General features: G+C 41.8%; 1 long non-coding RNA gene across 1 annotated transcript; it reads left to right on the top strand.

Moving 5' to 3' along the window:
- The first annotated feature begins 5,980 nt into the window (after nucleotides 1-5,980).
- LOC105487091 (uncharacterized) lies at nucleotides 5,981-10,039 on the top strand. Its single transcript, XR_011613094.1, has 3 exons — nucleotides 5,981-6,056; nucleotides 8,226-8,335; nucleotides 9,073-10,039. It is a non-coding gene; the product is annotated as an uncharacterized lncRNA (long non-coding RNA).
- The last annotated feature ends 460 nt before the right edge of the window (nucleotides 10,040-10,499 follow it).

Here is a 10,499-nt window from a genome sequence, read left to right as displayed (position 1 = left end):
TCCTGAACAGGAAAAGATCTACTACTTAAGATGAGAACTTGGTTTATTTTAGTTTGTAAAGGTGCAAAGCATGCTAATGGGATAACTTGGGGCAGCTGAGATTTTCTGAAGGTCTGAATAGTTAGAGGGGGTGAGCATGGCCCAGGGCCAAGAGTGTAGCTTTGGAGTTAGCCAGGTGTGAATGCAAAAGTCCTCAGTCTGCCATCTCCTCCCTGTTTGAACTTGCACAGTTTCCTTCCAGCTCTCTGTGCTTCCATTTCTTCAGTGAGAATATGAAGTAAATAATACGAACTTCATGTTATTTTTGTGAATTACAAATGTAAGCTCACTTAGCAATGTGCCTGCACCAAGCTAGCACTTGTTAAATCATAACTGACAATTAGCTAACTTTAATAACTTGTGCTAAAGAGAGAAGACTAGGTATCTAGTAAACAGACGCTTGGTGCCACGTGCTCTGCAGACATTACTTTATTTAATTCTCAGAGCAGTTTTTCTAAGGAGGTATAATCCTCCCACCTTAGCCTTCTAAGTAACTGAAGTTCAAGAAAGTTATGCTATACCTAATCATTTTTTTAAATCTGATTTTAATCGTTTATAATCCTGAGCCAGATTGCTTGGGGTTCAACTCCTGGCTCTGATACTTTTAACTTTGTTCCTGAATGTAGTAACTTTGTGTCTTAAACTGTCTGCCACTTTGTATTCTCTTTCATAAACTGTAAACCCTTCTTCTCACAGTCCTTATAAAGTATATTAAAGTAATATATAATATAACCGCCCACAGTGACTATTCAAAAACATGGTGTTACCTTTGTGGTGAATTCACATAGCTATGAGATGATGGAGCTGGAATCTAAACCCATGTCCAAAGCCCAGGCCCTTCCCTCCAAATCACATGATGGGAAATAACCCCAGTGTGTAACCCTATAATGGTAGACTAGATGGCTTCCAAGAATGGGGGAGTTTCCCAAAAGGGCCTAGCTGCTCCAAAAGTCTTTCTGAACCTAGCTAAGTGCCTCAAAGTCTTACCATTAGTTTCGCTTCATTGGATTAAAACTCAATTAAAAACCAAATGTTGAACTAGGGATGTAAAGTAAGCCCATTATTTCTTGCTAAAGTGTTACAGTCCTACTTTCACATAAGATGGCTATCACCAAGCAGAAAGCAAGATGCAGGTAGTGTAAAACTAAAGACATGTGACTTTCAATTAAATAAAAAGAAAAGTCTACAATTAAAAGTTCCACCAAGACATGGGAGTGGGCTCCCACAGTTAGGTAGCCCAGAGTCAGAGACAGAATACCACACTATGAATTTTAAAATTTGGATAAATAAGGGGTCTTACTCTAACTCACTATATGACCTCAGCCAAATTTCTTCCCTCCTCTGAGCCTCAGTTTGCCCTTCTGTAGCAAAGGGCTGATATCAAATGTTTCTAAGCACATTTCAGCCCTGACAGCCTGAACTGTTAGAAAAAAAAGGGAAGCCCGGAAATGACTGGGTGAGACAGAGTCCTCCCTGGGACATCTGGAAAAGCCCAAGGAAGAGAGCAGAGCTAGCCTGTGGAGACAAACCATCTGGAGCCAGCAGGGGCCTGAATCTTATCATCTGACTGTGGTTGCCAGGCCACCAATTCCCATCCTGAGGTCTGAGCTCACCCATCCCTGAGATCACTCCTAAGACCAAAGCTGAACTCAGAAGTATCAACAATATTCTGGACTTGCATTATTCTATTACCTGAGATGAGAAGGCTGCTACCCAGCAGGTCAAGCTGTTTATCCAGAGTCAAGCAGCCTGACCTTGAATTCAGATAGAACTTAAAGAAAACATCTTCACTAAATTGCAGAGTTCGCAATGGACTTCAAACTCAACCCTCATCCAGTGCTTCTTTGGTTCAATTAGATGGGCTCCAATTCCTCTAGGACAGTAATTCTTAACCAGGGCTGACTTTGTCCCCACAGGGCAATGTCTGAAGGCATTTTCAGTTGTCACAATAGGAGTGGAGGGAGTTCTACTGGCATCTAATGGGTAGAAACCAGGGATGATGCTATGCATCCTACAATGCACATAGCAAGTCCCCACAACAAAGAATTATCTGGTCCAAAATGTCAGTGGTGTCAAGGGTGGAAAATCCTGTTCCAAAGCATACCAAAAGCTCATCCTGTTTTTCAAGTTACCCCAACAGAGAGTCTTGTTAATAAATTCTTTAACATCCCAGCTAAGAATGAATCATAGGTCCTATAGCTCCTGGTTCTTGAACCTCCCCATCTGACATTCAAATCACACAAAAGGAACACAGCTTTCTTGTCAGGTGCAAAGATGTTTTGGTTTTGGTTTTGGTTTCCATTTTTCGTTTTCAACTTTTATTTTAGAATCAGAGGGTACATGTGCAGGTTTGTTACAAAGGTATATTGCCTGATACTAAGAGGTTTTTTTTGTTGTTTTTTTTAAATCTTATTTTTGGAAGTCACTTTATTTTTTTAATTTTTTTTATTATATGTTAAGTTCTAGGGTACATGTACATAATGTGCAGGTTTGTTACATATGTATACATGTGCCGTGTTGGTGTACTGCACCCATTAACTCGTCATTTACATTAGGTATATCTCCTAATGCTATCCCTCCCACCTCCCCCCACTCTACAACAGGCCCCGGTGTGTGATGTTCCCCTTCCTGTGTCCAAGTGATCTCATTGTTCAGTTCCCACCTATGAGTGAGAACATGCGGTGTTTGGTTTTCTGTTCTTGCGATAGTTTGCTGAGAATGACGGTTTCCAGCTGCATCCATGTCCCCACAAAGGACACAAACTCATCCTTTTTTATGGCTGCATAGTATTCCATGGTGTATATGTGCCACATTTTCTTAATCCAGTCTGTCATTGACGGACATTTGGGTTGGTTCCAAGTCTTTGCTATTGTGAAGAGTGCCACAATAAACATACGTGTGCATGTGTCTTTATAGCAGCATGATTTATAATCCTTTGGGCATATACCCAGTAATGGGATGGCTGGGTCAAACAGTATTTCTAGTTCTAGATCCTTGAGGAATTGCCACACTGTCTTCCACAATGTCTTCCACAGTCCCACCAACAGTGTCAAAGTGTTCCTATTTCTCCACATCCTCTCCAGCACACTGTTGTTTCCTGACTTTTTAATGATCACCATTCTAACTGGTATGAGATGGTATCTCATACCACTATGAGATACCATCTCATAGTGGTTTTGATTTGCATTTCTCTTATGGCTAGTGATGTCGAGCATTTTTTCATGTGTCTGTTGGCTGCATAAATGTCTTCTTTTGAGAAGTGTTTGTTCATATCCTTTGCCCACTTTTTGATGGGGTTGTTTTTCTCTTGTAAATTTGTTTGAGTTCTTTGTAGGTTCTGGATATTAGCCCTTTGTCAGATGAGTAGATTGCAAAAATTTTCTCCCATTCTGTAGGTTGCCTATTCACTCTGATGGTAGTTTCTTTTGCTGTGCAGAAGCTCTTTAGTTTAATTAGATCCCATTTTTCAATTTTGGCTTTTGCTGCCATTGCCTTTGGTGTTTTAGACATGAAGTCCTTGCCCATGCCTATGTCCTGAATGGCATTGCCTAGGTTTTCTTCTAGGGTTTTTATGGTTTTAGGTGTAACATTTAAGTCTCTAATCCATCTTGAATTAATTTTTGTATAAGGTATAAAGAAGGGATCCAGTTTCAACTTTCTACTTATGGCTAGCCAGTTTTCCCAGCACGGTTTATTAAATAAGGAATCTTTCCCCATTTCTTGTTTTTGTCAGGTTTGTCAAAGAGCAGATGGTTCTAGATGTGTGGTATTATTTTTGAGGGCTCTGTTCTGTTCCTTTGGTCTATGTCTCTGTTTTGGTGCCAGTACCATGCTGTTTTGGTTACTGTAGCCTTGTAGTACAGTTTGAAGTCAGGTAGCATGATGCCTCCAGCTTTGTTCTTTTGCTTAGGATTGTCTTGGCAATGCAGGCTCTTTTTTGTTCCATATGAACTTTAAAGTAGTTTTTTCCAATTCTGTGAAGAAAGTCATTGGTAGATTAATGGGGATAGCATAGTGTTGGAAGTTCTGGCCAGGGCAATCAGGCATGAGAAAGCAATAAAGGGTATTCAATTAGGAAAAGAGGAAGTCAAATTGTCCCTGTTTGCAGATGACATGATTGTATATTTAGAAAACCCCATCGTCTCAGCCCAAAATCTCCTTAAGCTGATAAGCAACTTCAACAAAGTCTCAGAATAAAAATCAATGTGCAAAAGTCACTAGCATTCTTATACACCAGTAACAGACAGACAGAGAGCCAAATCATGAGTGAACTCCCATTCACAATTGCTTCAAAGAGAATAAAATACCTAGGAATCCAACTTACAAGAGATGTGAAGGACCTCTTCAAGGAGAACTACAAACCACTGCTCAATGAAATGAAAGAGGACACAAACAAATGGAAGAACATTTCATGCTCATGGATAGGAAGAATCAATATCGTGGAAATGGCCATACTGCCCAAGGTAATCTATAGATTCGATGCTAAGGTTTGAGGTATAACTAAATCCATCACCCAGGAAGTGAGCATAGTGCCTAATAAGTGGTTTTTCAGCCCCTGCTTCCCTTCTCTCTCCCCTTTAGCAGTCCCCAGTGTCTATTGTTCTCATCTTTCTGTCCCTGTGTACCCAATGTTTAGCTCCCACTTGTAAGTGAGAACATGTGATATTTGATTTTCTGTTTCTGCATTAGTTTTTTTTTTAATTTCTCTTAATGTCAGAGATAAGGTTGCCTTGAGTCACACTTCCACAAATAGGATAATTTACCTGTTGAATTCCTGGAGATTTCAAAATGGGGTGAGGGGTTGCTGAGCCAGTTTCAAAACTTGTCACAACTGCTTGTTTGTCAGAGTCCATAGCTTCCTGCCTTGGTTTCTTCCCACCTCCTTATGCTACTCTTTAAGTCATGCAACACCACCTATCATCCATTTGTGCTACCAACAATGATCATAGCAATGCCTGTTCTGGGGTCTGCGAATTGTAGAAAAAGACATACTTGCTCCTCTCAAAAAAAAAAAAAATCTCAGTCTGGTGGGGAATACAGACATGTCAATGGATGGTTATTGGCACACAAGAGTAACTACCTTAGTGGGGAAGCCCTAAGTAGATACAGTCACACGCCACATAAGGACATTTTGGTCAATGACAGACCACATGTATGATGGTGGTCCCATAAGATTATAATGGAGCTGAAAAATTTCTATCACCTAGTGACATCATAGCCATCACAACATTGTAGCACAATGCATTACTTACATGTTTATGATGATGCTGGTGTAAACAAACCTACTGTGCTGCTAGTCATATAGCACATGCAATTATATGCAGTACATCATACTTGATAATGATAAGAAATGACTATGTTATTAGATTATGTATTTACTATACTATACTTTTTATCATTATTCTTCACATGTACTCCCTCTTCTGAATTTAAGTTAACTGCAAAACAGCCTCAGGAGGTTTTCCACAAGAAAGCATTAGTATCATAGGAGATGACAGCTACATGCATAGTATTGTCCCCATAGACCTTCCAATGGGACAGCATGTGGAAGTGAAAAAACAGTGATATTGATAATTCTGACCCTGTGTAGGCCTAGGCTGATGTGTGTATTTGTGTCTTTATTTTTAACAAAAATGTTTTAAAAATAAGAAATTTTTTAAATATTTTAAAATAGATAAAAGCTTATAGAATAAAGATATAAACAAAATATTTTCATACAACTGTACAATGTGTGTTTCAAGCTAGGTGTTACAAAAGAGTCAAAAATTTAAAAAATAAAGTTAATAAGTTAACTTTTTAACTGAGTTAAAAAGTTAAAGTTCATAAAGTTAAAAAGTTACTGTTCACTAAGGTTATTATTGAAGAAAGAAAATGTTTATGTCAATTTAGTGTAGCCTAAATGTAGAGTGTTTATAAAGTACAGGAGTGTACAGTAATGTCCTAGGCCTTCACATTCACTCACCACTCACACATTGACTCACTCGGAGCAACTTCCATTTCTGCAAACTCCATTCATAGTAAGTGCCCTATATAGCTTTTCCATTTTTTAAATCTTTTATACCACATCTTTACTGGACATTTTCTATGTTTAGATAGACAAAATTTCCCACTGTGTTACAATTACCTAAGTATTCAGGACAGTAGCATGCTGTACAGGGATACAGCCTAGGAGCAGTAGGCTCTACAGTATAGCCTGGATGTGCCATAGCTGTACCATCTGGGTTTGTGTTAAGTACACTCTATGATGTTCACACAACAACAAAATTGCCTAACAACACATTTCTCAGAATGTATTTCTGTCATTAAGGATGCATGACTGTACTTGACCCATGTTGAGGGATCAGAGAAGGCTCCCAAGGGGAAGTGAACTCTAAGCTGACGCTTAAAAGAGTCATCTAAGCCAAAGCAAAAGTAGCAGAGAAGAGCTCTAGGCTGGACAAAAGTATATTCTGATGGCTAAAGAGAAGAGAGAGCATGATGCCTTCGAGAAACTGTGAATGGTCCCCTAGGACTGAAACAGAAAATTAAGGGGAGAGAGGCTGAAGAGCAGGGTGAAGAGAAGACAAAGCCAGAATGAGAGGGATTTTATGTGCCAGGTAAGGAGATAAGCTTTATCTCGGGACAAGGAGGCAGAGACCTGGTCAGATTTCCAGAGGAGAAGGATTGTTCTAGCAGCACGGTCAGTATAGACGGTGAGGGCACTGTCAGGATAGATGGTGAGGGCACTGTCAGGATAGAGGGTGAGGGCACTGTCAGGATAGATGGTGAGGGCACTGTCAGGATAGATGGTGAGGGCACTGTCAGGATAGATGGTGAGGGCAAGAGGGGAGGCAGGGAGACTAGTTAGAAGGCACTTTCAGCAGTCCAGGTGAGGGGTATGGCAGCCTGGCCCAGGGAAAAGGCCACAGGGATGAGACACGCAAACAAATGCCAGTGGGGCTGCCTAAGTACGGCAGACATTGCCTGGCTATGGAAGTGAGGTGTTGGGAGAAGTCAAGTATGACTCCCAGAGTCCTGCCTTGGGACCTCTCTGGTGGTCACTGAGAAAGCCACAGGGGAGTTGCAGATTGGGGGCAATGTGCCTATTTCAGTTCTGGTTATATTGAGTATGAATTTTCCAGCAGCCCACTGTCTATGCCGGTACGGGGCTCAGAAGAAAGCCTTCAACACCCAAGGGACAGTGGTACCAAGATGGGGGTGATACACTGTGTCATGAGGTCTTCATCTACCCCAGGAGAGCTGACACCAAATGTGGGATGGTGGGGAAGGAACAAAAGCAACGTTCACAGAGCTCTCCATTGTTGTCAAGCATATAGTTTACCTGGAGAAGAGCCTGATATGTCTGGTGTCCTACAGCCTTATTCTATCCTCCAACAGTCTGCATGGCTGGTATTACCCCCAATTTAACAATGGCAGAAATGGGGGTCAGCGTGGAGACAGTGATAAGCTCATCAGCATGGAGTTGAGGTTCCAAGTCAGGTCCACATGGTCCCAAATCCTATGCTTTTACTACATCAAACATTTTGCCTTGGTCTTCAAAAGACCAACCCTGTATTTCAAAATTTTCAGAATGGTGAAGCTCACGGGCTCTGAAGTCAGGAAAACACAGATACGAATCCCAGCTTTGTGATTTATCAGCAGCTCATCACCCTCGTTTGCAAAGCAAAAGATAATTACTGACTTCACAAGGATGTCATGAGGATTGATTAAGATTAGGACATGGAAATCACTTAGCACAGTAGCTGGAATAAAGAAGTACTCAGTAAAGGTGTTCAGCATTGCTATGTTTAAGTACTCTTAAATCATGGTTTTCAACCAAGGCCATTTGGCCCTCAGGGGATGTTTGGCAATCTCTTGCCAAATTTGTGGTTGTCACAACTCAGGAGAAGGTTGCTACTGACTTCTAGTAGGCAGAGGCAGGGATGCTGCTAAATGTCCTACAGTGCACAGATCAACAAAGAATTACTTGGTCTGAAATGCCAGTCGTGCCAAGATTAGATGAGAGGCACACATTTTTTTCCCCTTTATTGACACAGGGCCTCACTGTGTTGCCTGACTTGGTCTCAAACTCCTGGGCTCAAGCAATCCTCCTGCCTCAGCCTCCCAAGTAGCTGGGATCACAGGCACATGCCACTGTACCCAGAGATAGATTAGGAATGATCTAATCTAATTTATTCATTTTACAGAGGAGAAAATGGAAACCCAAAAAGGAAAAGTGGCTTGTGTCTCAAGGAACGTTTGGATGGAGAGGAAGAAGACTCTGAAAATTGCAAGCTGGCTGTCTGGAACCTTATCAGTAAGGATGTTTCTGTATCCTTCTTGCTCTTTGTTCAGGGAGAGTTGCTGGGGCGACTATTTTCTAACCACTTTCAAGGGGGAAGAGGCCAGTCAGCGGTGCCCTGGGTGAGGGCATCCTGGCCCAGTCCTCCTGGCGGTCATACCCCAATCCAGCCACGTCTGACCCAATGAAGGGCAGTAATCAGGAATGTGAATTGCAGAATGTACCCAGGACTTTATGAGCATCATGTCACTTTTTCTTCATAACAAGTAGTTCTGTCATCCTGTTGTAGTCTATGAGGACTCTGAGGCCTAAGGAGGCTCCATGGTTTGCCTGGGGTTACACAACAGAGGGACACGTGGAAACCAATGTGCTCCAGAGTTCACATTCACTCCCACCTCTTGAGACTGTCCAGTGAGACCCCAACCTGGGCCTCCAAAACCCTCATTTCCTCTACGCTTATAGGACCTAAGCAGGCTTCATCTGAACACAGGGTTACAGTCACTAAAGTCCCACTTAGCCATGATCATCAAAACGCACATTTCACTGGAATAGCCCACTCCCCAGCTACACAAAAACCATGCATCTGGGTGGATTCTCAGCCCTCTTGTTTTTCTGGAGACCAGAGACAGGGGTGTGAACAGCCTGAAGTCACATAGCAAGTACGTGATGGGTCTCCTGACTCCTTGTCTGTTTCGTATTTGGAAACAGAAAAGCAAAACTAAAAATACCAACTCTGAATTATGCCTTTTCAGGAGTGGAGAGGGGGCTGACCTTCTGACAGTTTCCTTCTGATGCAAAGACATTTGCATGAAGTGATTCCCCAAAAGATCTTGGAGAAAAGACCTTAGTTTCTCGTCTCCTCCCTTGCTCAGCTAAAGCAAATGAGACTCTGGATTGTTAATATAGCAACTTAAAATGGGTAAGTAAAACTACAGAATGCAAAAAGAAAAGCTCTTTGAAGATCCCAACCCCAAAATGTTTCAATTCTGTACATCTTTAAACCAGAACTCAAAGCTCCACTTTCCTTTTTAAAAAAGGAAAGAGGCACACAGCGGTTCCCTGATTTCTCTTTCACAGCAGCCGTGTGCCAGCAAGAATGTTTTTACTTCATTCATTAGTTTATAGCTTATCTCATCCCAAAGGTGTTTTGACAGTAGTGGGGAGCAGGAAGGAGAAGAATCAAAGTAATGGGCAAATGTCAGATAATAAGAAAAGCCAGGAAACATTAGTAAACAGCAAGGAACAGTTGTTATAATGAGCTGCCTAGTAGCCAAATCAATGAGGAAAATCAATCCATTAGCAGGCTTACACTGCCCATGAGAGAAAAAATATACATCTGATGATCAGAAGAAAAATTTTCTTTGACATGATGTGAAAAAATAAAACTTTATTGTTTAATACACTGAGTGAGATTTGGGGGGTTTGTCTATTGCAGCAACTAGCATTAATTACCCTGACAAATCCCCACTGCTTTACCTCCCTCAACCTCCCACAGATACTCAGTGTCTGTTGAATGAAGAAATGAGCACCAACTCCACACCAGGCTCTCTGATTTCCAGGTGACATCCTATAATCTTCCTATTAGGTTGGGATGTTGTGCCTTTTATTCCCTAGACAAGGGAATAAATGCCTTGGTCATGTAGATATTTTAGAATGGATAATTCATTGTCATGGGGGTACTGTCCCCTGCATTGTAGAATGTTTCATGGCAATCCTGCCTTCAGCCCACTAGCTGTCAATATCACCACCGCCTTTGGTTGTGACAACCAAAAATGCCCACTGCTATTAACAAAAGTTCCTACAGCCAAAAGTACCCCCAGTTGAGAGTCACTGCCCTAGGCCTATGATCTGTAAGTACATTTTCTACATCCTTCTCTGCCAACAACCCCTATACCCCACTACACACACTACAAATCCAAGATACAAAGATGGAACAGGACGGGACAGCCGCAGGAAACACACCTGCTGGAAAGAATGGGACACACACAGAAGTCACAGATTCAGAGCTGCTCTGAAATCCTGCTGGGCAGATGTCCTGAAGGCTCCAGCTCTGGGTGAGGGGCTGTGAATCTTCTGTCAGGGAAGCTCAGCCTTGTCCATTGTTCTCATGACCACTGGATCCACTCTTTGGTTGGGAGTTGCAGGAGAGTTCTCCTTCCCACAACACTCCTTGGAGTTT

Source organism: Macaca nemestrina, chromosome 14, assembly GCF_043159975.1.
Source record: "Macaca nemestrina isolate mMacNem1 chromosome 14, mMacNem.hap1, whole genome shotgun sequence".
NCBI lineage: Eukaryota > Metazoa > Chordata > Mammalia > Primates > Cercopithecidae > Macaca > Macaca nemestrina.
Note: the sequence above shows the minus strand (reverse complement) of the source record. Positions and strands in the feature narration are given on the sequence as shown.